The sequence below is a fragment of the Paroedura picta genome, chromosome 1, assembly GCF_049243985.1.
Source record: "Paroedura picta isolate Pp20150507F chromosome 1, Ppicta_v3.0, whole genome shotgun sequence".
NCBI classification, from domain to species: Eukaryota; Metazoa; Chordata; class Lepidosauria; order Squamata; family Gekkonidae; genus Paroedura; species Paroedura picta.
In genome coordinates, this window is record NC_135369.1 from 166966683 (window position 1) to 166994076 (window position 27394).

The 27394-nt window shown below is 42.6% G+C and overlaps 1 long non-coding RNA gene across 4 annotated transcripts; it reads right to left on the reverse strand.

Moving 5' to 3' along the window:
- Window positions 1-3013: 3013 nt before the first annotated feature.
- On the reverse strand, window positions 3014-21081 carry LOC143824161 (uncharacterized). 4 transcript variants are annotated; one of them, XR_013226717.1, is made up of 5 exons: window positions 21014-21069; window positions 16554-16731; window positions 11478-14281; window positions 10357-10458; window positions 3014-3495 (listed from the first exon to the last, which is right to left on the reverse strand). It is a non-coding gene; the product is annotated as an uncharacterized LOC143824161 (long non-coding RNA). The 4 variants fall into 4 exon arrangements; XR_013226719.1 differs by lacking the exon at window positions 21014-21069 and adding an exon at window positions 20979-20999; XR_013226718.1 differs by lacking the exon at window positions 16554-16731 and having other exon boundaries at window positions 21014-21081.
- Between the last annotated feature and the right edge of the window lie 6313 nt (window positions 21082-27394).

The following is a 27394-nucleotide window of genomic DNA, read 5'->3' on the forward strand; positions in this document are numbered from 1 at the left end:
CTCTGAAACCTTTACTGCTTAATAAAGTGTCTATACTAGTGAAGAGTGTTTCCAAGAAATAACATTAATCGTTTTCCCACTCAGTACTCATTCACGCTCCAGGAAGCTTGAACTTAACACATGCTACGTGCATTTCTCTCATATATTAAAGGTTGCTGTCTTACAATTTTACATGCCTCTGACACATTCACTTTGCTAGCATTGATTTTCGTAGTCCTCTTTGGTTTCAAAAAGAACAGCAACTCTCCTGATTCCCAGTAATCTGTTTCTGTTTTTATCTGAGAGGCTATCTTCTAACTTTATCAGGTAGAAATTTGATGAGCTGTAAATTAGAGTGTTGTTCAGCCAACCTCACACATTACTTGTCGGCTGACCTTTGTAAAATTCTAGTGAATGAATATTAAATAGCTTCCAGAAAGAATTGAAATGAAATGAATGGCACAAGCAGAACATAATATTTATTGTGGACAGCACTTTGGGAGATTATCAGCCTTTCATTATCATCAGGGATCTTCCTTAGTGGGCTGAAGGAGGCAGTGGTGCATCTCCTATTACTGGACCCACAGGACCTTGCCAGCTACTGCACCATCTCATACCTGGCATTCCTGGGAAAGTTGGTAGAGTGAGCAGTTGTGGACCAGTTACTAGCATTCCTGAATGAAACTTCAGTCCTTGATCTTTTCCAATCTGGCTTCCAATCAGGCCACAACACTGGTCACCCTGAAAAATGACCTTTGTCGCCAGCTGGACCGAGGGGTTCGATGCTGCTAATACTCCTAGACCTGACCAGCAGCATTTGATACTGTTGACCATTAGCTCCTTGCTCACCACCTCAGGGGTCCAGAAGACAGCCTTAAAGTGGCTGACCTCCTTTCTTCAAGGTCGAGGACAAAGTGCAAACTCAAATGTGGAATCTCGCATGGAGCAATCCTCTCCCCACCACTATTTGACATCTTCATATGCCTTCTTGCCCAGCTGGTCCAAAGCTATGGTCTGGGTTATCACCATAGAATCATAGAGCTGGAATGGACCTCCAGGGTCATCTAGTCCAATCCCCTGCCGAATATAGGAAATTCACAACTACCTGCCCACCACTGTAACCTCAATTCCATGCTCAGATGATGCTCTTCTCATTCCTTGTGGACCAACTGCAGTTTCCAAAGCAACAATAAGGGAAGGCCTGCGAAGACCAAGTTGCTGTAATCCAGCCTAGAGGTGACCGTTGCGTGGATCACTGTGGTGAGGTGTTCTGGGATTGAATAGGACACTAGTAGCTTGTCTTGGCCAGATGCCTGGAGGCTGTAGCAGAATGATTTCAGCGTAGCCACATGAATCTCAACTCCTTGAAGATGTAAGTCCTTTGGGTAGGTAGAAAAGCATCAAACCAGGAAGCGTTCCTCCCCAACCTGGATGGTGTGCAACTACTGCACAATTGCTCAGAAACTTTGGTGTGATCCTTGATCCTTCCCTAACCATGGAAGCTCAAGTCACAAAAATAGCATAGTTGGCATTTTACCATCTCCACCAAGCCAAGCTACTCATGAAACCTATAAATAGTTTTGGACAAGAATATCTTAGGAACTATTTACTCATTGCTAGGCTCTGCTTTGTCTCTCATCACCTGTAGTTGCAAGACTGGTATCCATCAGGAGGTTAATCTTAGTAGTCTGCTCAATAATCTGTATCCCTCATTAGAGTCCTGTTCTTCGGAAGCAGGAGTTTCTTGTTCAGCCAGGTTTTTCATGGTGGAGTTTAGCTGTGAGATGAATGTAGGTTTTCCTGGTTTTGCCCCAATTGTACTTGGCTGTTAAAATTTTATGATTTGACCGTTTTATGAAGTCAATGTTCCCAAACCACTAAGTAAATAAACACGATGTATAAAAGTGTATTTTGCCAAATTGCTCCAAATAAATGGCCGTTTTCCCCAGTAATCAGCAGTTATCAACCTTTTGTTTGGTAAAACCTATTTCTGAGTTACAAGCTATCTCAAGCTATTTCCCCATTTCCCTGTATTTTAGCAAGTTTTATCTGCCCCAGGAACAAAACACAGGCTAGAATGAACATAATAGGAAGCTCTCAGCTAAGCAGTGCAATGAAAAATAATGTGAAATCCAAACTTTAGAAAATAAAAAAAAGCCTAAAGGGCCGATAACGTACAGGGAGTAAAGGCTGGCACTTCCATGGACGTGGAGCTAATCCACACTTATGCATGACATCGCCACCAGCCCCGCCACTTCCTGGCCCTGGCCCACTTTAGAGCCTCTGATGGCCCGTGGCAACAGAACACTGATTTTTTTAGTATTCCCCTTATTATTATTATTATTATTATTATTATTATTATTATTATTATTATAGTGTTATTATTATATTTAAATTTATTCCCCACCACTTCCGAAGCTGGCTTGTGGCGGGTTACAAAGTCTCATAAAACCAGTTGCCATTAGTGGCCCTTTCAGACCCAGTCTGTGCATACAGGGAAGAGCTGGGCGGCACAATCCCACTCAGAGGAACCTTTCCAACTAGGAGTTGTGCGTGTGTACTCACAAGTCCAGGCGCAGACTGTGTGTGCCGTTGAAAATCTTACCCCATCAGCACACAAGAAGCAGCAGGGCATAGTGCTCTGCCTCAAGAAACCGCCAGCAGCCCAACATGGCTGCCACCATGCATAAAAAGTCAAGGAAATCTTTTCCTGGGATTTCTTGGGGATAGATGAGCTCCACGCCTGCATGTGTGCGCCCACCAGCATGCTGATGTCCACACACACACACCCGCAGGGCGGCACTGGCTGCGTTGGGAGTGACTGGCCACTTCGGGTGCTGAAGCGCCCAACCCTAGCCTACACTATTCTAGCGCTGTTAAAGGTGGTAGGACCAGACCTCTGTATAGGGGGCTTTGTGGATAAATGCAGCAGTCCTGCTCATGACATTTTTCTGTGTATGAACCTGTCTACAGATGTGTTTCACAGGTCAATCAAAGTATAACAAATGATGCCCATAAATTAACTTGGGAACACCTTTTTATTAATAACATAGTTACAAACAGCAGATTGTCTAACAAGCTGCTCCGTAATATAAATATAATGGTACAGCATTTGGGTAATATACTTTAAAATGTAAATTACTTTAAAGATGTTGCATCAACTGCATATATTTAAATTTTATTAAATGCAGAAGACAGAATTTTAAGTAATACTAGTTCTAAGTACTAGTAATTGCAAAAAGATTTAGCATCAAATACTGATTAGGAATCCTTAAATATATCATATTATGGTGATTTTGGCATGAAATTTTAAAAGCCAGAAAATGCAACTATTGATAACGCCGTAGATCAAATTCTATCAACTTTTCAAAGTTGCTTTAACAGTTAGCATATTAAACTATTTCAGATATGGATGAAGCTGCTTTGGCTTAGCTTTTCTGGATAATCCAACTCTCAGAGGGCCATGACATGTTTTAAGAGGTTGTACTCTGATAATTCCATCATTGAAACAGTTTCCTGTATATGGAGAAAGAAGCAGCATTTTAGAAATGGTAAACATTTTAGAACATTTTTGTGATGTGGTATCATGAACACTCTTCAAGCTAATTTTTTTAAATCACAAGCCAAAACCACCCCACAAATTGCGACAGCAACAATCCATGTACAGGTATTTTGTCATGGTGGCCTATCTGGGCATTTGCCCCTATGGCAAGCTGGAGTATATTTGGAATTGTTATTAAGAGGATTTGTTTGTGTTTTAAAACGTGACTCATGCAGCCCTTTAAAAATAAAACCCTGGATACTCACCTTGGTAGTTCCTTCTGCAATGACGTTAGGAGGTGATTCCTACCAATTGCTCAGGCCGGTGATCATATGAGTGATTCCTACCAATTGCTCAGGGCGGCGGGACTGAACTCTTCGACTTCCTGTCTCCCAGCAACAGAACCCAGTGCCAACCTACTAGTGCCCAGCAGCAAAACGCAGTTCCCCATTGTGGCAAATACCAGCTCAACAGGACGGCAGCAAAGAATCACAATCCCAGCGAAGACTGCACTTGTTCTGCTATCCTTGCAACTTGTGCTGCAGTCCTTTTGTGCTGGTATTTGCCACCATGGAGCACTGGGATCTGCTACTGGGCACTAGCAGGCTGGCAACTTGGCACTGGGTTCTGCTGCTGGCCAACTAGTACATGGATGACACTGATTCTGATGTCTTTGCAGAAATGCTCCCCTAAGTTTTGACTCAGGTTAGTCCTGCTGGGTTTAGTATTCTCAGATTAATCCTGCTGGGTTTTAGTATTGCCACAATGGCATGGGTTCTGCTGGACACATTGTAAAGGTTCTATTTCTGGGCAGACCTGCAACCCCCCCCCCCTTATTTTCACCACAGAGATTCTCTGGAACAGTCTGCTGGACTTGTACTGCTGCCTACCTATTCCCCCCCTTGGAAACAACGGAGGATGGAGGCACCTTCTTTGGGTGCCCATAGAATTCGAACCTCTGAGCCAATCTTTTTGAAATTTGGGATTTCATTTGAGGAGAGGGTCCAGCAGCTACACTTGGTACCTCTCAAACCCCTCCCATATCAGACCACTGAATGAGCCTAGGCTAGATTTGACATTGATTTGAATATGTCCATAAGGTATAATGGAGCCAAAATATTCAGTAGTCCTGAAAATGGTCAGATTTGAGTACCCATACTGGTATTCGGGAATATTTCAGGTCCAATATACTGAAAGCCCCCAAATATTAAAAAACCTTCTTGCATATGTCTAGTGTTTGCTGCTATTTATCACATAAAGGTAAAGGTATCCCCCTGTGCAAGCACCGAGTCATGTCTGACCCTTGGGGTGACACCCTCTAGCGTTTTCATGGCAGACTCAATAGGGGGGGGGGGTTGCCAGTGCCTTCCCCAGTCATTACTGTTTACCCCCTCCCCAGCAAGCTGGGTACTCATTTTACTGACCTCGGAAGGATGGAAGGCTGAGTCAACCTTGAGCAGGCTGCTGGGATTGAACTCCCAGTCTCATGGGCAGAGCTTCAGACTGCATGTCTGCTGCCTTACCACTCTGCACCACAAGCGGCTCTTTATCACATAGAGGCAAACAAACCAGCATCATATAGGTCCCTGTATACTTTCCCCAGTGGCTTAGGGACCAATTGGATTGCCAAAATTGAACTATTAAGCACTATTTCTCCCAGTGCTGCTGATATCCTACCCATCTTGTAATTGTTTTGAATGTAACAATAACAACAACAAAACCTTGTAAAACCACAGCTCTCCCAGCATCTAGTCTAATTTGGTCCTCTCTCATTTTCACAATTCCTTGATCTCTTTGAGGCTAAGAGAAATAGATGTAATTAAGAAGGTGAAGAAAATAGCAAGCTTTCCTATGGTACTCTAACACTAAATCTTCTCTTCCTTCATTAGGTATGCACCATAATCAAACTACCAGTGCTAGACTGAGGCTTGTGATGATGATGTAAGAGAAGTTCATCCTATTCACCCACAAAAATAATTTTCTGGACAAAGCCAAAAAGAGAAGGGACATGTTGCCAATATAGCACATTGCTGTGTTTCCCAGCCTGTATGAAAGCCTGAAAAACTGGGATACTGGCAATAAGTGATCCACTGTATATACTGATAGGAGAACACAACCAGGAGTGGAGGAAACAAAGAAATATGATAAAATGTAGAACAAAATGGTGGTTCCTTCAAATAACATATTTACAGGGCTGTAATTTCTGCATAATCAATATGGATCCAAGGCTACTCAAGAAAAAAAGAGTTAAACAATGGGGGAAGTTAAATGATGGGGGGGAGAAGAAAGCAAAAGAACTTGAGAGACAGATTATGCACGGTGCAGAAACACAGCACTGCAAAATCAAATAGGGGATTTTGTGTCCCTGAGGGGGAAGGATGCACAGGCCTGGCCTGGCTGAGCCTCTGATGGCCACCACAGCAAAAAAGGGCACATGGAAAAATCACTGTTTCCTTACTGCAGGCCAACGGAGGCCTGAAAGCAGGTCCAGGGTCGGGAGGGGGCTTGGACAGCACCGTGCATAAGCAGGGATTAGCCCCACTGCCATGCAGGCACCTGTCCACCCTTCCCTGCCCATTCATAATCAGTCAGAGAGTCACAATGTGAGATGAGAAACTTGAAAAGAATAGGGGATATAAAGGAAAGAACAAAAAAATGGGGATGGGGCCAAAAAAAGACACCTTTTTCATTTATTTATTTTAAAGTCCACCTTTTTTCTGAGACTGTAGGCAGATTAAACAGTGAATATCACTGCAATCAATTGGATGAAACATCCAATAAGCAATGTAGAACTAGGATAAGGTGACCAGATTGTCCCACTTTTGGAGGGACATCTAGGGGTACCTGGCAAATTGTACTTATGTTGAAATTAAATATATATATATATATATATATATATATATATATATATATATATATATATATATATATATATATATATATATATATATATATATATATATATATATATATATATATTACAATACCATTTTTGCATTCTATGCGTTCTATGAAACTTATTTTTGCTTCATATAGACCAAATTTTTCCCCCTTCAAGGATCGCTGCCTTGTTGTGGCAAGGGGGCTTGCGTAGTTCAGTGAAGCTATGAGCTATACCGTGCAGGGCCACCCAAGACGGACAGGTCATAGCTGAGAGCTCTGACAAAAGGTGATCCACTGGAGAAGGAAATGGCAAACCACTCCAGTATCTTTGCCATGAAAACTCTATGGACAGTTCCAATAGGCATAACGATATGACGCTGGAAGATGAGCCCCTCAGGTCGGAAGGTGTCCAATATGCTACTGGGGATGAGCAGACGGCTAGTACGAGTAGCGCCAGAATGAATGAAGCGGCTGGGCCAAAGCCGAAAGGACGCTCAGTTGTGGAAGTAACTGGTGGCGAAAAGACAGTCCGATGCTGTAAAGATTTTTATTCCATAGGAACCTGGAACGTCAGATCCATGAATCAAGGCAAGCTGGACGTGGTTAAACAAGAAATGACAAGACTGAACATCGACATTTTAGGAATCAGTGAACTAAAATGGACAGGAATGGGTGAATTTAATTCAGATGACCATCAGGTATACTACTGTGGACAAGAATCTCGCAGAAGAAATGGAGTAGCCTTCATAATCAATAAGAGAGTAGGAAAAGCAGTCTTGGGATACAATCCCCAAAATGACAGAATGATCTCAGTTCGAATCCAAGGCAAACCATTCAACATCACAGTGATCCAGGTCTACGCCCCAACCACTGCTGCTGAAGAGGATGAAGTTGATCAGTTCTATGAAGCCCTACAACACCTTCTAGAAGCAACGCCCAAAAATGATGTGCTTATCATCATGGGGGATTGGAATGCTAAAGTAGGAAGCCAAAAGATAACCGGGATAACAGGCAAGTTTGGCCTTGGAGTACAAAATGAAGCAGGGCACAGGCTGGTAGAATTTTGTCAAGAGAATACAATGGTCATAGCAAACACTCTTTTCCAGCAACCCAAGAGACGACTCTACACATGGACATCACCAGACGGTCAACACAGAAATCAGATTGACTATGTGCTCTGCACCCAAAGATGGAAAAGTTCTATCCAGTCAATAAAAACAAGACCAGGAGCTGATTGTGGTTCAGATCATGAGCTTCTTGTTGCAAAATTTAGGCTTAAATTGAAGAAAGTAGGGAAAAGCACTAGGCCACTCAGGTATGAACTAAATCATATCCCCGACGAATACACAGTGGAGGTGACAAATAGATTTAAGGAATTAGATCTGATAGACAGAGTGCCTGAAGAACTATGGACGGAGGTTCGCAACATTGTACAAGAGGTAGCAACTAAAACCATCCCAAAGAAAAAGAAATGCAAGAAATCAAAATGGCTGTCTGAGGAAGCTTTACAAATAGCTAAGGAGAGAAGGGAAGTGAAAGGCAAGGGAGAAAGAGAAAGATACACCCAACTGAATGCAGAATTCCAGAGAAAAGCTAGAAGAGATAAGAATGCCTTCTTAAATGAACAGTGCAAACAAATAGAAGAAAACAATAGAATCGGGAGGACCAGAGATCTTTTCAAGAAAATTGGAGATATGAAGAGAACGTTTCATGCAAAGATGGGTATGATAAGGGACCAAAATGGTAGGGACCTCACAGAAGCAGAAGAGATTAAACAAAGGTGGCAAAATTATACAGAAGAACTATACAAGAGCGAGCTTAACATCCCTGATGACCACAATGGGGTAGTTACTGACCTGGAGCCAGACATCCTGGAATGTGAAGTCAAATGGGCCTTAGGAAGTCTGAGTAACAATAAAGCTAGTGGTGGTGACAGCATTCCAGTTGAACTATTCAAAATCTTAAAGGACGATGCAGTAAAAGTGCTACACTCAATATGCCAGCAAATTTGGAAAACTCAACAATGGCCACAGGATTGGAAAAGGTCAGTTTACATTCCAATCCCAAAGAAGGGAAATGCCAAAGAATGTTCAAACTACCGCACCATTGCACTAATTTCTCATGCTAGCAAAGTTATGCTCAAAATCCTACAAGCTAGGCTCCAGCAATATGTGGACCGAGAACTTCCAGAAGTACAGGCAGGATTTCGAAGAGGCAGAGGAACTAGAGATCAAATTGCCAACATACGCTGGATCATGGAGAAAGCTAGGGAGTACCAGAAGAACGTCTACTTCTGCTTCATTGACTATGCTAAAGCCTTTGATTGTGTGGAACACAACAAATTGTGGCAAGTTCTTAAAGAGATGGGAATACCAGAGCATCTTATTTGTCTCTTGAGAAATTTATATGCAGGTCAAGAAGCAACAGTGAGAACTGAACATGGAATCACTGACTGGTTCAAAATTGAGAAAGGAGTTCGGCAAGGCTGTATACTGTCGCCTTGCCTATTTAACTTGTATGCAGAGCACATCATGAGAACTGCGGGATTAGAGGAGTCACAAATTGGGATCAAGATTGCAGGGAGGAATATCAACAACCTCAGATATGCAGATGATACTACTCTAATGGCAGAAAGTGAAGAGGAACTAAAGAGCCTGTTGATGCGGGTGAAGGAGGAGAGTGCAAAAGTTGGCTTGAAACTCAACATCAAGAAAACAAAGATCATGGCATCCGGCCCTCTCAATTCCTGGCAAATAGAAGGGGAAGAAATGGAGATAGTGACAGATTTTATTTTCCTGGGCTCCAAGATCACTGCAGATGGGGACTGCAGCAAAGAAATTAAAAGACGCTTGCTCCTGGGGAGGAAAGCTATGGCAAATCTAGACAGCATCCTAAAAAGCAGAGACATCACCCTGCCAACAAAAGTGCGTTTAGTCAAAGCTATGGTCTTCCCAGTTGCAATGTATGGCTGCGAAAGTTGGACCATAAGGAAGGCCGAGCGTCAAAGAATTGAGGCTTTTGAACTCTGGTGCTGGAGAAGACTCTTGCGAGTCCCTTGGACTGCAAGGCGAACAAACCGGTCAGTCCTAGAGGAGATCAGCCCTGACTGCTCTTTAGAAGGCCAGATCCTGAAGATGAAACTCAAATATTTTGGCCACCTCATGAGAAGGAAGGACTCCCTGGAGAAGAGCCTAATGCTGGGAGCGATCGAGGGCAAAAGAAGAAGGGGACGACAGAGAATGAGGTGGCTGGATGGAGTCACTGAAGCAGTAGGTGCAAACTTAAATGGACTCCAGGGAATGGTAGAGGACAGGAAGGCCTGGAGGATCATTGTCCATGGGGTCGCGATTGGTCGGACACGACTTCGCACATAACAACAACAACAACAAGACCAAATTTTTAATCAAGAACCCCCCCAGTCAATGGTGTCCCTCTTTACCAATGTTAAAATCTGGTCACCTTAAACTAGGATTACAAAAATCTGAAATTAACCATGTACCACAGGATCCTGTGAGTCCCTATTTGTTACTCTTCGTTATTCTTTTTTTTTTAACTTGGTTTTGCTGCTGAGAGTCAGGTATGAATGAAAACTTTTCAAATTCATTCAAATATCAATTCTGCCAATTCCTGAATAGGTTAACTGATATCCAAATGCTAATACATTTCTTTTTCTATTACCAGTTTTGCATACTAGATCACACACTATTAAACCTCTAGTAGAAGAACAAAATTACTTGACAGAAAGGCAACAATAAAAAGAAGGCAATTTGTACTTTTATATTCATGGGTGAAATAAAGATAATCTGAATTATATTTTTTTTCTATTGGAATTAAAACTCTAAACAAGATGACAGTCCCAAATATATATGTTGAAACATGTCTACTACTTGCTATGAATAATTTTTTAAAATAGAAAAATAGAAAATACTCTAGAATAAAAAAGAATAATTTACCCCGTTTTCCTTGTAAACTATAGTTTCTTTCTTCCATTGATGTACAAGACACAAATGCTGGATTCCAAGGTAAAGGTTGTTTACAACCAGAATCAAAATATTCTTAAATTAGAGAAAAACACTCTTAAGTATTATATTTAACATTTACAATTAAATTAATGGAATGGGTTTAAAATATAATATAAGCGTATTTCATATTTATTCAGCAAGATACTTTGACCTACTGCATCATTTAGCGGTTACGTTGCAAATATAATTTTAAGGCATGCAGGTCAAAACGAAGTATCTAGACATCTATTTCCTCTTGTGTGCCATTCAAGTAATCTAACAATGGATAATTTATATTTTTAAAAGAACAGGGGGAATGGTCATTCCATTTCTCCTTCCTCTCTGTCTGTAACTTCCTTCTAACTCTGGCTTCTCTTCCTATGCCCCATATATTTTAGCTCCCCTTGTCTACCCCTCCTGCCAGCTCTAGCTTGCTTGCCACCATGCCTCCCTGCCCCAACCACTGCAACTCTCAATATCTACTTAGGCTTCTATGTCCTTATTCCCTGATTGCTTACTTCTCACCTCCCCAAACATCAAAGGGAAAAGGAAAGGCAAGCTGATGCTGGCTCTGACCTCCCTTACCTGCTTCGTGTGGGTCCTGAGGTGTTTTAACATGTCATTTTGAGTCGCAACAGCAACCCAAAGTGGTCACCCAAACTCCATGTTTTTAACTTTTAGATCCACTGTATTCCCAAATTAGAACTTCCCCCAAACTGTTGCCTTTCTGCACACCTGAGCATTTTATTTAACAGATGTCTACTGTGCGCAATCTAGATTCTTCCTGAGGCATCTTATAGCATAAAATAAGAGTATACAAATGCAATTTAGATTTAAAATATAACATTGTTGATATTTAATTAACTAAATTAAGATTTTATATGCTATTTTATTTGATTATGTTATTTATATTTATTACTGTTGCAAGCCACCCTGAGCCCCAGGGGAAGGGCAGCATACAAATATAGAAAAAAACAATTAAAATAGCTCAATAACTGTATTGTAACAATGCCTGATCCACTGTGCCTTATTTGCATAGGACTTAGTCCTTTGGTATTAGATTTATAGATTACCTTCATGGGTCGGATAAAACAATTCTTCATCTAAAATTCTTGAAGAACAGTTCTCACTTGGTACTTCCTGCTCCCCAGAACATTTTAGTCCTGTGCCTTTAAATACAATCTGTCTATTCTTATTTGGATTCACCACAGTAGCATTTCTTAAACTAGTACCACAAGTTGAAAAGGTCACATTTTCTTTATTCTCACAAATATTTTTGGAGTCTTCCTGTAGTATGCTGTCAAGACAACTTAATTCAAGAGAATCTTCCTGAATAATATTTCTTTGTTCGTGCAGCAAGCTATTCTTATTTCCCTTACTAATGTCATTGAACCCATTAAGTTCTTTCAGTACCAAATCAAATTGGTTCATTTCAAATTCACATTTGTTTTTCAGTTCTGGAGATAAATGCTTCTCTGTCATATCTTCAAAATGTTCTTGTGTCATTGCACATGAAAACGCCATTAATCTGCCTTCAGAGCCAATAATCTTTGCAGATTTATTTTTGAAATATGGCAGAAATAAATTCTGATGTTGATTTTTTTTACTTGTATAAATGTTCTCAACAGTTGCATCTTCCATTTCTCTTACATAGTCAGCATTTTGTTTTACAATAACTTCCAGCTCTAAACCAAGTGCACTGCTAAGAAAAAAACTATTTTGAAGCAAAGCCTTCATTTCTTCCATTGTTTTAATTTTAAAAAGTTTGAAGCTATTAGTGACTTGAGATCTACATACAGGCTCATCTTGCAAAACACTCTTCATTTTATCAAATATACAGCTACTCCTTTTCCCAAACTGGGCAACCTTACTATGCCATGCTTCCACACTGACAGTTATCTTTTGAGCTAGATAAAGATCATGAAAGATAATTGAAGTAAAAGAAAGTATATTTCTAGAATATACTTTCCCATTAATTGGGAAAGCAATACTGTTGTTTTGTTTAAGCACCTGGCTATTGGTACTGATATCATTGGGATTACTTTTGCATTTTATAACAAACCAACAATTGCAATTTGTTATAGCTGAAAATAACTTGAGTAGAGAATAACCCGGTTTGTCATGTCTATTCCAAGTTATTCTTGAAGGTGTGGCTGCATATCCTTTGCTGTATTTTTCCTTATTTTTATTATTAACAATTGCCTTGCTTATAAATGGAATTTGATCTAACTCCTCAAAGTCATCACCCAGTGGAATTTTGTTGTATGTTTCAAAAAGAGACAAATGAGTTTTTGCAGCAATAGAACTGCAATGGCTTTTCCCCACATCTTCGAAATTACTATAGTTCCTCATGTCTACCACTCCTCTGCTACAAGTTCCTAGATATCTAGGGACATACTTTCTTTCCCTCACAAAATTAATGCTATTTCTGAATCTTTTGGCTGTATACGTTTGGTTTGCTCTTGAAACAAAATGCAAAGTTTCAAATTTCTGAAGGCAAAAAACATGGTTTTCATTGAAGCCTTTTCTTTTTTTCTTTTGTGTACTGGTTACCATAGTAGCAATCATTTTACAATTTGAATGTTTAAATCTTGACTTTTCAAATAGGTTTGGAATTGAAGAGAAGGTACTCAAACTCCTTAAATGGGCTGTCAGATCTTCGTCTTTTTTAGCAGTACTCAGGTTTGTATCCCATATAGAAGAACTGGAAATATTATTGTCTTGTAAAATCTGTTTGTCATAAAGTGCATGCTGTCTTGCCTTTTTTTGTTTTTCATTATCTATTGAAAGGGTATTATCACCTTCCACAGTAATTTTGGAAAATATGTGACATTTTTTGGAGCTTCTTTCTTGAGATGCTTCTTTTAACTGAATATTAAATGCAGTTCCTTGACTGAATATTGAGGTGCCATTCTTTTCATTTGCAGTACTACAATTATATTCTCTTTTATCTTGCAAAAGTAACTCAAAAGCAACATATTTCACTAATTTAGGGTTTATAACTCCTTCCCATTTTCTTGAATATGGTTTATACAAATGTTGAAAGTCTTTATTTCTTCTAAAATTATTATTTGCAGGACACCTTGTCTGTTTTGGAAATGATAAAATATTACCATCCTTATTCACATTTCTATTGGTATAGGACAAAGATCCAAAATCTGATTTACTTCTTCTCATAAAGCTTCTAGCTTGCAAACAAAGGGGTAGAATTTTGCCATTGATACCATCACACACTGCAACTGGTTTTAGATCCTGGTATAGTGCTTTTAACTTTTCATTGCTTTGAAATACTGATGCATCCTTAAGCAAAGGTTCAATTCTGGGATTAAGGTTTTCTGCCCAGATGTCACTAGATACTGGATTTACTGTTGCCAACTCACTCCAGATTCTACCACTTTCTACTGATTTTTCTCTTTCTTTAGCATGTAAGGCCTGAGATTCTGGATTTGTCACCAATATATTTTGCTCACTCAGTTCAGAACAAACATCTATGACAGTACAGTCTCTCTTTTCAAGAATGCATTTTTCATAAAATGGTATATTTCCCAACATCTTGGGTTGTAAATTAACATCCACACATAGTTTAAAATATGTATGAGGTCTTCTGCTGGTTATTAAGTTTGTACCGTTGCCATCTTGTAATTCCAAACTTTTTTTATTAACGTTACATAATACTTGAGTTGTGTTAGATGATTTATTAACTGCATAATACAGTCTTTGTAACAACTTCTCTGGCTCCTCTTCCAAGTTCAAATTACTTCTTTCAATTTTAATTTTCTTTGGCCATGGCTCTCCAGAGTCTTCCAAAATGTCAGCGATAGTGCTTGTAAATCTGAGTTTTTCATGTTCATTTCTAATGAACATAACTTCACTGTATCTGTCCAAAAATATAAACCAACATTCAGACTATATTATACTTGCTTTTAGGCTACATAGAAAATTAATGAAAGACATTTTGGTAACATTATGTTTGTACATTTATCTTGCTGTTGTTAATTAATAAGGCAAACTAACAATGATAGCATACTCATATTTATTTTTCTTAAAATGTATATAAGCCTGCTTTTCTCCCAGGCAACTGGAACTCAGTTGCTCTGAGATTTTAAAAAATGATTATAGAGATTTTAAAGGAATAAAAAAAGTACTGAACATAGTTACTTGAAGCCATTATTTTCAAAGGAATGTGATTTCTTTTAAGTGTGCTTATAATTGTAGCTCTAGGCTTCATACAAGTGAAGAGTGTTTAGTACTTCAATAGTTTGTTCTGCAGAATGTGCTTTACTTCCACTGTGTTCACATTTTAAGAATAGGTGTAATAGTTTGTCCTCCCAGGAGCAGCTTATTCAGTAAAATTGCATAGGGATACTTTGCTTTCCACAGTGGATGTATGGCAAGAGGTAGGCATGTGCGCTAATGGAAAAATCCAGTCTGCCTCGGCTTTGTAGGAAGCCACCTTGATCCACCTCAACTTCGGGAGAAGATGCTTCAGTCCATCTCGGCTTTGGGAGAAGCCATTGACTATAATGGGGATTTTCAGATTTCCACCTTTCCCATGGCCTGGGGGTGTGTGGGTTAAAGTTACAGGCTCCAAATGTTCAGGGTATCTTCAGGAGGCTCTTCTCTGACTCTCCCCCATGTTTCAAAAAGATTGGACGAGGGGGTTCAATTCTAGGGGCTCCCAAATAAGGTGCCTTCATCCTCTCCATTACATCCTAAGCTGAGAAAACACCATAGGACAGTGGTCCGCAACCTTTCTTAGGCTGCGGACCGCTGCGCAGGGGTGCGTGGAGAGGGCGACCCGGGGCCCCGCGCGGCCGACGGCATGCCGGCGGCGCAAACGCGCAAGCGCGGACTTGCCGTGCGTGCGTGTTTGCGCCCCCGGACGCAAACGCGCATGTGCGGCAAGTCTGCGCGTGCGCGTTTGCACCGCCGGCATGCCGTCGGCCGCGGCTCCCTCTCCCCGCCCCTCCAGGCCGCAAGGAAATCGGCCGCCGAAGCGGCCGATTAGCTTGCGGCCTGGCAAGCTTCTCTTCCCGCCCCCTCCCAAAGCAAGTAGCTTGCCGGGCCACAAGCTGATCAGCCGCTTCGGCGGCCAATTTGCTCGCAGCCTGGTGAGCTTCTCGCTATGGGGGGGTGGAAGAGGGAGCCGCGGCCCAGCGCCGAGGCCTTCGCGGCCCGGCACCAGGCCGCGGACCAGGGGTTGGGGACCACTGCCATAGGACATAATGGACCCATTACCTCCAATTGTGGTCTTTCTCATAATTGGATATAATGTAAAGAGGATGGGAAGCCCCTAGAATTGGACCCCCTGGTGCAATATTCTTGAAACTTGGGGGAAGTCAGAGATCAGGCTCCCAGAGCTACCCTGAAAGTTTAGAGCCTCTAACTCAACCCCTCCCCCAAGCCGCAACAACAGCAGAAAACAACACCAGAAAATAACAACAATACCCAAAGTGGACAACCTACCAAATTGGGAGGATAGATTAAAACTCTAATAACAGTGGCACTCCAGAACCATCCACAACAAGCAGTGTCCCCCAGAACAAAACAGCACCATTGTAAAAAGCAACTGTATAAAGCAACACAACAGCAACCCAAGAAGAAAAGCCAAACAGTGCCCCCCAGGCCACAACAGCAGCAGCAAACCAGAGAACAGTGGGCAAGTCACCCAGGGAACAACAGTACCCAAAGTTGGCAACCCACAGCAACAAGTACAAGAGCTACCAAATTGGGAGAATGGATTACAACTCTAATAGTAGCACCCCAGAACTCTCCACAACAAGCAGTGCCCGCCCCCCCCCCCCCGCAGAACAAAACAGCAGCAACAGCAGCAGGGTAGCAAGCTACCCACGCAAAGGTGGGCTACCACCGCCGCAAGAACAACACTGAAAGTAAGATCAGTAAAATGCAACTGTAAAAAGCAATGTTTAAAAGCAACACAACAGCACCCCAAGAAGAACAGTGCTGCCTCTCAGTCAGATAAAAATGATGAAAGAAACACAAGGAGAAACAGTGAATCCCAAAGCACCCCCAAACCTTGCCCCACCCACAGAAACCAAAAGAATAGTTTGAAAATAAGAAGAGATTAAGAAGAGGAAGAAGAAATGTGAGAAGGCAAGAGGAAAAAAAGATCAGTCCCTCAATCAAACCATTGATGTCTTCTCCAGCGACGAAGATCCTCCAATGTTTAGCGCAGCAGCAGCAAGCAAGCCAGCCACACAGCAAGGTCCAGCACACTCTCTGGGAATCAGACTGTAAGCTTCTACTCCACCAAAGCAGCATAGGCCAGGAGGCAGCAGCCAACAACAGAAGAAGGTATATACTCTCCTGGCCAAGCACAGATTTTCAAAAAAGAAAAATCTTCTATGATTGGCCAGGAAATGTTTTTTCCCGAAAACATGCCTCCCTAACTTCCCCCCGTCCCGCCTCCGCCGCCTCCTCCACCTCCACCCCACCTACCTTGTCATCCTTTGCAGCAAGCTAGCAGAGCAAGCTGCAGAACCTCAGCATTGCAATATATTTGCAAAAGATCAATGCATTACAATGATTCACTGGCCTCCTACAGGGAGCCCAGCCATTGGTCTGTATCCCTCACTCACCCCTCCCTTGAAAGAAAAGTAAGGACAGTCCTTTGTCAGATCCTAGCAGTGGTAGTGCATTGGGTGAGATCACTGAAACCATTACCCAGAGGTTAGTATTGAATACCAACCAAGCTAGAAGGAAACTTTGCCATTATTGGAGAACACCGTTGGGAGGAGGCAATGCATAGTGCAGTATGGCAGGGGTAGTCAACCTGTGGTCCTCCAGATGTCCATGGACTACAATTCCCATGAGCCCCTGCCAGCATTTGCTGGTTGGGGCTGATGGGAATTGTAGTCCATGGACATCTAGAGCAGGGGTAGTCAACCTATGGTCCTCCAGATGTTCATGGACTACAATTCCCATGAGCCCCTGCCAGCAAACACTGGCAGGGGCTCATGGGAATTGCAGTCCATGGACATCTGGAGGACCATACGTTGATTACCCCTGCTGTATGGTACCACTGGCCACCTGGAGAATAGCTAACAGCAGCTGGTGAACACAAGATGATGACACCATCAACATGATGTCAGTACAGTTGGCCATTGTGTAAATGTAGCCTCCGGGAAACTGCCGTGTAGTTGTTTTCAACATTGTTTCCCCAGACATAATGCAGCCCTATGTATATTACTCCCTAGTATGTTTTCTTAGGATTGCAGACACACATTGCATACCTAATCATTTAATGTTAACAGTTCTGGATTAAAAGCATTACTACTCTTTAATCAGCTGACACTTCTGATTTTTCAACCAGTTGCATGATTGTTAAAATCACTGTACTATGAAAGCACGTTGATTGAACTGAAATAATTATTTGGGACATATTTGGGACAAATGGTTCACATGGGCTGGGCGGCAAAGACTGAAATGGCTGCTTTCTAATTTTTTTTTCTACTAGAAGGGTAGGCAAAATTAGTTACTTTGGGCTGTTTTGTTTTTAATCTACTTGGAAAGACATAAATTGTTAACATAGCACTATTGTGAGCCTCTTTCCTCCCCTCCCTTTCTTGTGTCATAAAATTCCTGTGAGCCCAATGAAGTATTAGCTGGGTGCCAGGTTTTTGTGTCTTCAGTTTCCACCAGTGGGATTGTGGAGGTGGTGTGAGTGAGGAGTGCCCTGTCTGACACAAATGGTTGATGAAAGGAATCTTGGAAAGTGGAAACATTTGATGAAATTCCTCAGAGGAAACTGCAAAAGGAACGAGAGGAGAAAGCAGTGCCTAAAAATTTCTGATGATTGGGATTAAAAGCACGATTCCCTTGAAAATGGACAGCTGAGAGATCACCATATGGAAACAATCATGAATTCACCATATAGGAGAGAGGACTCTAGAACAGGAGTAGTTAACCTGTGGTTCATGGACTACAATTCCCATGAGCCACTGCCAGCAAACACTGCCATGAACATCTGGAGAACCACAGGTTGACTACTCCTGCTTTAGAAGACCAAGGATAGGAAGACAACTCCCTGGCTATCAAATGTCACAGAAGGAGAAGACCCAACACAGGAAGGACAAGAGGAAAGAGAAGTGGAGGCATTGCAGCCACTCAACAGAAGGGGAAAAGCACAACCATAAGAAAAGGCATTGAAAACAGCAGGATGAGACCCCACATGAATGGGAAAGTGGGGAGATGGCTAGGGAGCATTCCAGGAGAGACAGGCACTGCCCTGGAGCAGCTTGAGCACAAATGAGAGTGAGAGAAGAATGTGAGAGAGCAGTAGTAAGAGCAGTGGGAAATAAAAGAATGAAAAAGGTGGAAAGAACAGGAAGCCAGATGAGATGTTTCAGTGCATCACAGAATGGTAAGAGAAGAATATAGTGAGAGAGGCTGCATCTGGGGCTGCAGACCCCTCTGGCAGCCTAGAGAGAAGCTCAAAAAAGGAGAAATCTGAAAGCCAGTAAAAAAAGGAAAAGCGAGAAGAGAGAAACCTTTTAGATATGCAGGACATCAGCAACTGCGAGAGAAAAAGCTCAACAGAGACATCCTCAGTGAATCAGGCTCCAGTTCAGAGGAAGTGAGAGGAGACCGGGAATAATTCTGAAGTATATGAAGAGATGAGTAAAGAAGAAGTGACGGAAGAGGAGGAATAGAGGAATGATAATAACAACCCATTTGTTACAGAGTTGAGGTTCAATAGAGACTCAGTATGGAACAAAGAGGAAAAGGAATATGAAATCGCACGTGGAAGTCAAGACTCGACCATATGGATCATAAAAACATATCCAATATTCCGTAGCACTGCAGCAGCAGAAAAACATGTATCCTCATGAATTCATATGGTTTTCAGATTAAAATGAAAAAGAACCACCATCATAGACCATGTCTTAGTCCAGGGGTAGTCAACCTGTGGTCCTCCAGATGTTCATGGACTACAATTCCCATGAGCCCCTGCCAGCTCCTGTCTTAGTCTATAGGCAGCACCCCAAAAATCACATATCCACATGTGGAAGCCAGGACTTTGGACTTACACAGATCCAAAAACATGGTTCCAAAACTTTGCAGTGCTGCAGCAACGCAAAAATGTGGATCCGAGGCATGTATCTTTATGAATTAATGATTTTTACACTGAAATGAAATAAAACCAACATTATACTGTAGAACATGTCTTAGTCTATAGGAAGACACATCCATGGCTTCATTGGGCCATGGTAGCTCAAAAACATAGTGGCAATCCAAGGATCTTTATGTGTAAACCGCCCTGAAACAATTCTCCTGAGAGGGATGGCATATAAAATTTTAAATATAAAAATTGTGTTTTTTTTTCCGATGGATGGTTCTCATCCAATACTTTGATCCTTGAGAACCAAGTAATTTAATACAATGTTTGTACCTTGGCTATGCTCTGTGTTTTTTGTGGTCAAAACTGTGGCCATGGCCATGATATTTACTGATTGATTGATTTTCTTCTATTTTTATACCGCCCTCCCATATGGCTCTGAGCAGTTTACATGGTATATTTGGGGTGGCCCAATGGAAAAGCCCTGAGGATCTATCAGGATCCATGAATTAGAACCATGTTTTGGGTTCAAAGAAACAGATGTGATTTTTGCAATGCAATCTGCAGCTATCAACATTATAGATCAGATTTTTAAAACATTTTTACCACTGAGAAACCCCTGAAACATTTTCCCCCATAAACTGCATGATTGGGAAGCATATGGTTGAGAAGCACAGCTATGTACATGCCCACCAGGGAACCCTCCCCTTCCCACCTCCACCAGGCCCATCATTGGCCATTTTGGGAGAGGGGGTTGACATGACCAAATATGGTCATATCACCTGATAAACATTTAACAAATTTTAATAGATTAAAAATTAACTTCCACTCATTCAGGAAACCCTATAGTTTCATGAAACCTTGGTTAAGAAAGCCTGTTACAGATGATCTGATGGTGAGCTTGGGATGGCTACTGTAAAAGAACCAAAAGGGACCCAAAGAACCTGTGGACTTCAACCTCATCCCCCCGCCCCAATTGCATCTCCATAACACAGTGGGTGTGTGATTTCTGTGGCGCTGCCTATAGCCTAAGACGTGATATTATCCAAGGATCCATTTCAAATCGAGTTTTACCCACTCCAGTATACTCTCCCTCCACCTTTCGTTTTGTTTTTTCCTCTTTTTTCTTTTACTAGAGTGCCACTGGGCTTGAACAACGTTGCAGAAAAATCAGGGGTAGTCAAACTGCGGTCCTCCAGATGTTCATGGCGTTCGCTGGCAGGGGGCTCATGGGAACTGTAGTCCATGGACTTCTGGAGGGCCGCAGTTTGACTACCCCTGAGTTAAACTGTTCCTTTCCATTAAGATAATTGCATACATATATTCTCACCCCTAAGCCACAAACACACTTGATAAAGAAAATAGCTGAGAGAACACGGGACTTTACCACAGCAATGTAGATACAGATAAGTATACGGCTTCAATAAATCTATGTAAAAGCCAGGCTATGTAAAAATCTGGTTTAAAATACATCCATGTATCGCTTTTAAACTACCCAATTATGAGGGGAACACACGTTGCTCTCCCTACCTCCACTTCTCCCTCAGCGACAACTCCCTTCCCGCCCTTTTCAGCCGCCCGCTGCAAACCTCATTTCAGTTCGGAACGTCCCGAGGCGCCACGCGGGCAGCCAATCCCCGTGGATCTTTTCTTTTTTGCCAGAGGAGCCAATGAAAGTGGAGCTTTGGCATGCCGGGGCGGGCTAAAGAGACGCCGCTGTTTGCAGCAATTTGGCAGTAAATTCCCGTTGGGCTCAGTGGGATTCGTTCCTTTACAAAAAAAAAGTCTCTAAAGATTAAACCTCGTCTTTTGTAGGACGCTGTGCCTGCTTGTCCGAGAACAAAGCTTGCTTTGAGATCAAATCTCTGCTGTTATCCCTACTCTGTCAGGGCAAGGGTTGTGCAGTAATCCTATGCATTTACTCTGGAGGAACCATATTGAGTTGCATGGGCAGTTATGCATAAACGTTTATCAGGTTGATCAGACTCGTGTTGATTTACCGTTTTTTAACATTTCAGGAGCGGCCACTGGTAGGGTTGCCAACCTCCAGGTTGAGCCTAGGGATCTAGAGTTACACCTGATTGCCAAACTACAGAAATCAGTTCCTTTGGTGGAAATGCAGCTCTGGATATAAATTTTAAAGCCAATTTGGACACCCCCTGCTTTAGAGCTTGGAGAGGGTGGGTTTTGGTGAGAAGTGAGACCACATTAAGCAATCATGCTACAATCATGCCAGATTGTGACTCTCCAGATATAAAAAAGGACTACTTCAATGGCAGTGAGCCCCTGCATGCAGCCTGCTGACAGGGGCTCATGGGAATTGTAGTCCATGGACATCTAAAGAGCCACAGTTTGGCCACCCCACCATAGAATCTACTTTCCAAGGCAGATATTTTCACCTTGAGACTGGCTACCCTATGGCTATATACCCTGCTGAGATCCCCGTTTCCCAAACTCCACCCCCAACAACTCCAGGAATCCCCCTCCCCCTGGAGTTGGCACCCTTCTCCACTTTGGAAGAATAAGTTGTTTCAGAAGCTGGGTAGATTTATTGTTGGCTGGGGGGGGGGCTTCTCCTGAACTCTCCCCCCTCACCTCTCCCCCTCACCTCGACCCTGACAGCCAGGTACGGGAATGCAAAGATCAGCCTAACACAATCAGGCAGTGTATGGAGAAAGGCTAGGATTGCCAACCTATGGGGTGGTGGCGTGGCTAGAGATCTGGGATTACAATCAATCTTCCAGTGAAATGAATCAGTTCACCTACACAAAATGGCCTCTTTTGGAAGAGGGCTCTATGGCATTGTTCCCTATTGAAGTCCTTCCCCTCCTAAAGCCCCCCCCCCACCAACTCAGGCGCCATCCACCCTCCTCCAATCTCCAGATATTTCTCAACCCAGACCTGGCAACTCTAAGGCAGACAGTGCTAGGGGCATCACTACTAGGTTGGCTAACTGGACAGGTGAGTTGTGTAGCGGCTACCACCCTGTTGTGTCTGTAGACCTACTGAGGACCAAGCTTGAATTCCAAGTCAGGATTGGGGCTTACAGCGTAATTGTCCAATGTCCCGCTAGATCCTGTCTGCCAGAGCCAGTCCAGTTAAGATGAAATTAACCAATAGTGTGCACTGACAGGAAGATCCATTGTTTCTCTGGGTATATAAGTTGCGGTTTTCAGGGGGATCAGTTATCAGTTTTATTTGTACCATGCTGGGATCTTAATAAAGTGCTCAAATCATTACCAGTGTCCTTGTCCACCTCTGAACCCACGGATTTAACACATCCATTCAGTGGCTGGTGTTGGGCCTGTATTTGGATGTTGTGACACAGTTTACTAATTTAACAGAATTAACTTTATATTCCCACTGTCAGGATGGTAGTTCTTCATCTAAGGAAGAGTGCTTGCAATAGAAAGCTCACGCCTTGAATAAATCTTTGTTGGTCTTAAAGGTGCCGCTGGACTCTGATTTTGTTTTGTTGGCCCAAGATCATCCAGCTCGCTGCATGGTTCTCCAGGTCCACCATTCTTAACCATGGCACCAAGCTGGACTCAAACTGAATCAGAACATTGGTCTATCAAATAAAATATTGTCCACTCAAAATTATCAGAGGCTAGCAACAGTTCTAGGTAGAGGCCTGTCACATGGCCTACAGACCGATTCTTTTAACTGGGTACACTGAGGATTGAACCAGGGACCTTTTGCATGCCAAGCAGATGATCTACCACTAAGGCCCAGCTTTAGCCCCTCTCCTGCATCTTTATTTATTCTTGGAGAAAGGTATGACAGTTCAGTCTCATGTAATCTTCTGAGCAATCAAGTAGACAGATTGTGCTACATTGTTTATTATTAATAATAGTCATGCAATCCAGTTTTAAAGATTTCATTAGAGCTGTTCCTTAACTGAAAGGAGGGAGGGGAACCATGCCACAAAAATGTATAATCCTGTAAACCAAAGCTCCTAGTGTTTCCATGTTGTACTTTTAGAAAGAGAACAAACTTCTTTGTTAGCATGGGAATTGTGCTACGGAGTCCTCTCATTTAGAAGTGTATTTTGGCATCATCCAAAACATATACATCAGGCTTGAAGCTAAACTGAAAAGAGCTGGGACTGTGGGGAATGAGAAGAAACAGTATCAACTCAAACTTTTTGCTACTAAGGGTTAATATTTGATGGGCAGAAATGTATATTATTAGGGCCATCTCTGCCTTTATGCAGTGGTCCATCTCAGGTGGCACATTCAGAATATCATTATATGTTAGGAAATGGGTAATTCATTACCATTGTGGGGTATTGGGACTTTAGGTCTCCAGCACCAAACTGAATTGAGCTATTTATGTGTTGTTGTTATTATTGATTATTATTATTATTTAATTTATATGCCACCCATCCACGCAGCTCACAATCTTTAAAATAGACAGCATACAGACAATAGAAATAATTTCAATAAAGTTATAATTACATTACTTTAAAACAAAAAGTACCTGTTCCATTTGAAACAGCTCCTAGCGAATGGGGAGTGGCAATGTAGGTGTTAGTAGGTACGTTTGGGCAGGGAGGCCAGTTTGATGTAGTGGTTAGGAATGCAGACTTCTAATCTGGCGAGCTGAGTTCAATTCTGCACTCCACCACATGCAGCCAGCTGGATGGCCTTGGGCTCGCCATGGCACTGATAAAGCTGTTCTGACCGAGCAGTAATATCAGGGCTCTCTCAGCCTCACTCACCTCACAGGGTGTCTGTTGTGGGGAGAGGAAAGGGAAGGCAACTGTTAGCCGCTTTGAGGCTCCTTTGGGTAGAGAAAAGTGGCATATAAGAACCAACTCTTCTTCTTCTTCTTCTTCTTCTTCTTCTTCTTCTTCTTCTTCTTCTTCTTCAGATGTTACCAGTAAACCTAAGTCCGGAAGCACAGTCTTGCAAGCCCTGTGGAACACTTTCATTTGGCAGAGCATTCCGCCAAGCTGTAGCCAGGGTGGAAAATGCCCTAGTCCTGGTACCGTTTCCACACTGGAAGCTTTGCACTGGGCTGCAGGCTGGAGTTTGAGTTAGGGCAGGTTGCCCCTCTTTTTCCTGCTCCCACACGGGGGAGCATTTCGCATGGTGCATCTCGTCTGCCCCGGATTTGTGCTCTTGCATGGGAGCCAGGGCAGTGAAGTTACCACTACAGAAATCTTTAGGGTTGGGATCCTCAGTAGATTTTGATTGCTTGACTGTAATGTTCTCAGGGAAAAGGTAGGCCTGCAGATATAATGGGCCCAGAACATGTAGGGCTTTAAAGGTAATAACCAAAACCATGAACCTGATCCAGTCTTCAATCTGAAGCCGTACAGCTGGAAGAGCACCAATTGTATATAGGCTCTCCATTGGGCCCCAGTTAAGACCTGTGCTGCTGCATTTTGGACCACTTGAAGTTTCCGGAGCAGCTTCAAAGGTAGCCTTGTGTATAGCAAATTACAGTGATATAGCCAAGAGGTGACTGTTGCATGGATCACTGTGACTAGGTTGGTTGCTGACAGGTAAGATGCCAACTGATGTGCCTGACAGACCGTTTACGCACTGGAGGTTTCATGCCGGGCTGCAGGCTGGAATGTTAGTCATGGCAGGTTGCCTCACCTCTTTCTGCACCCACACGGGGGAGCATTTGGCCCCGTGCTCCTGCATGGGAGCTGGGGCAGTGAAGCTCCCAGTGCGTAAACGGTCACAGAGATGATAAAAGATCTGGTACACCACATTTGTGACCTGGGTCTCCATGGATAACGAGGCTTCCCAGGTCACAGTCAGGCTCTTGAAAGTCCACAAAGTTGTATGTTGGACCTCATCAAGCCCCAGGAATAGCACTGACTCATCTGGGGGCATCCTGACCCAGCCTGAGGATTTTAGCTGGATTCAGTTTGAGCCAATTTGTGCCTGTCTACCATGGCCTCCAAATATCTGGCCAAAGAATCCAGCGGTGACGCCAAATGGCCAACAGATATAGCTAGGTGTCATCCACATATGGGTGACACCGAAGCCTGAAACTCCAGGCCAGCTGGGCACATGTAGATGTTAAAAAATATTAGAGAGAGAATAGCTCCCTGCAGAACCTCACATGTTAGGGCATGCCACTGGGAGGTTCTCTCTTCTAGTTTTACACTCTGTCCCTGCCCTTGGAGAAAGGATTACAGCCATAGAAAGATGATACCCTGAATTCCCAACAAGGCTAGGTGGTGGGATCATGGTTGAACATATCAAACATTGCTGTTAGATCTAAAAACAACAGCGGCACTGTCTCACCTAAATCCAGCTGTCTACAGAGAGCAATCAGAGCCACATTGAAACAAATCAAGAGCCTATGTTTCTTCCAGGAGGACAAATAGCTGCCAGAGATGTGTCCACGTTGGCCAGAGAGAGCAGACTGAAGCGGTCCAAAATAGCACCTTGAGATGGCCAAGAGGCCTCTAGTTCTCTTACTGTATCAAGGACAGCGAAGAAGTCTTGGCAGATTGTCAAGATTTTTTCTGCAAAAAACCAAGTTATGTAACCAAGTGAAAAAGTAAAATAAGAATTGGCAACAAAATCAAGGATTGGAAGTCTCATCCGGAGACGGCCAGAGGCCCTGCGCCGACTGATGATGCTAAGATCTGCATCCAGCCTGCAGAAACACGATTTCTATAATAAGATCAAGATTAAGGGCGTGTGGCCAGCTTTTGCTTTCAAGAATTCTGTCAGAGGGATCAGAGTATTGTGAGTATTCCAGTGATACCCTCTCACATTTTCCCCCCTGTCCTTGGAGAATTGACAAAAGCACACTTTTCTCCCCTGGCAATGAGATTGAAATTTTGGCTGGGCCAGTAAAACGCTGGCCAGCTGGCAGTCTTAGTGTCATGTTAATAATCCCATTACTATCCTGTTAATACCATTTTATTACATTAAAGCGTTCCAGATAATTTTTTTCAATGCCGGTCTTAACCCCTGCCCCCTTCTAGCTGTGGTCTGGGAAGTTCATGGAGATTTTGGGGAAGACAGTCCTTGGGGAGAAGGAACTTATCAGTCATAAGACTCCATGGAGTTGCCATTTCCTTCAGGGCATCTTATCTCTGTTGCCTGGAGGGCTGTTGTAATTTAAGGAGATCTCCAGCCAGCACCTGGAGATTGACAACTCTGCCTCCCTCAGCATACTTTGCATTACCTGATTGGAGGACACTGACATGGATGCTGAAAGGGTAAGCTGGAACACGATTAATGGTTGCCTCGACCAGGTTCTCCTTTTGAGAATTTAGAGGCCCACTGGTATTTACATGTGACTAACAGTGTCCATTGTTTATGTCTGTTAAGGTTCTGTTTATGTAAAGGAGCTAATACTGCAAAATTCATTATCCATTTCTTGTATTCTGTACTTATATACATGCCAGACCACTGATAAAGGTGGCAACACTGAAACACATTTGGTGAGTGGTGTTGAGTCACTAGTATGTTCATAGGATCTGGTTTTATTTGAGGCTATGAGTAAAGCCTTTGGGTGTTTTTAATTTATATTGCATTATTAATAAATACTGGTACCTTTATAGCTACACTGTATTTTAGAAAGTCTACAGTGCACCCTCATTAGGCCAATGGACATTTCCCTTCTTGTTAAACTTTTTGGGTTCCTGAACTCTACCTCCCAATAAATGTCGTTCCTTTAATCTCACAGTGGATGAGGTTCTAGGTAGGACAATGTGACTACTTTGGCAGGTTGGGGAAAGGGGACAAAATAACCATTTCTACTTCTTCTGCGACCAGAGCTCTGGCGATAGGAGAGGAAGAAGAGTTCTTGTTCTTTTTCCAGCTGCCCACTGGAGATTTCCAACCTTCATGGCTATTTGTTCATGAATGTCCTGTCATCCTGGGGATAAACTTTCCAAAGGATGGGAAGGAATACTGGGAGGAAAGATCT